The sequence below is a fragment of the Octopus bimaculoides genome, chromosome 22 (genome assembly GCF_001194135.2).
Source record: "Octopus bimaculoides isolate UCB-OBI-ISO-001 chromosome 22, ASM119413v2, whole genome shotgun sequence".
Lineage (NCBI taxonomy): Eukaryota > Metazoa > Mollusca > Cephalopoda > Octopoda > Octopodidae > Octopus > Octopus bimaculoides.
Window position 1 is genome coordinate 37,677,098 of NC_069002.1, and position 666 is coordinate 37,677,763.

At 35.9% G+C, this 666-nt stretch overlaps 1 protein-coding gene across 1 annotated transcript in view; it reads left to right on the top strand.

The window, feature by feature from the left end:
- LOC106877697 (protocadherin-23) overlaps positions 1 to 666 on the top strand; it is a 111,859-nt gene that overhangs the window by 71,277 nt on the left and 39,916 nt on the right. The window lies entirely within an intron of this gene.

Genomic DNA, 666 nt, shown 5'->3' on the forward strand with positions numbered 1-666 from the left:
TGTCAAGTAAATGAGACGCATCTTTGCCTCCACTGATTCACTTGCAAAGTGTTGAGTAAAATTATTTCGTTGCAGACCTCCTTTGGGTCTTTTTATTATCACTGCGACACACATAGTCCCCAGTTGGTAACATTGATTTCAAGGCCCTCCTAGATGAGAGACTGGCATTCCACTTAATGTCTATGTTCCATGCTGGCATGGATTGGAGAGTTATTAATGTAGAAATATGGTATCATAGCTACTAACAGCTGAGGGTTGCATAGTCTAGACGGCGTTTTTAGATTTCATTATTCTCTTTAACCCGGGCAAAGCCAGGTATTTCTGCTAGTATCTAATATTCCTTTTGAGACAAAACATCATCAATTTTCATTTTATCATTACTAGTAATGAAGAGAAAGAAGAAAAAAGAAAACAGGAAAGAGAACACAGTCAAAAAATTTTGTATAAATCTGATGGAATTCGCCTGTCATTTTGTTTGTTCCTCTGGGCGTGACATTAGTAATTCACAAATACACTTACCTTCATTACCTTCATGTGCTTTGAGGACTAAAACTTCACACACATGTTCCAATACTAAATGTCTCACACATACACATGCTAATATATTTATTCACATATTCTAACATACCAATGCATAGTAATTGACTACATAAACACACATTGAAC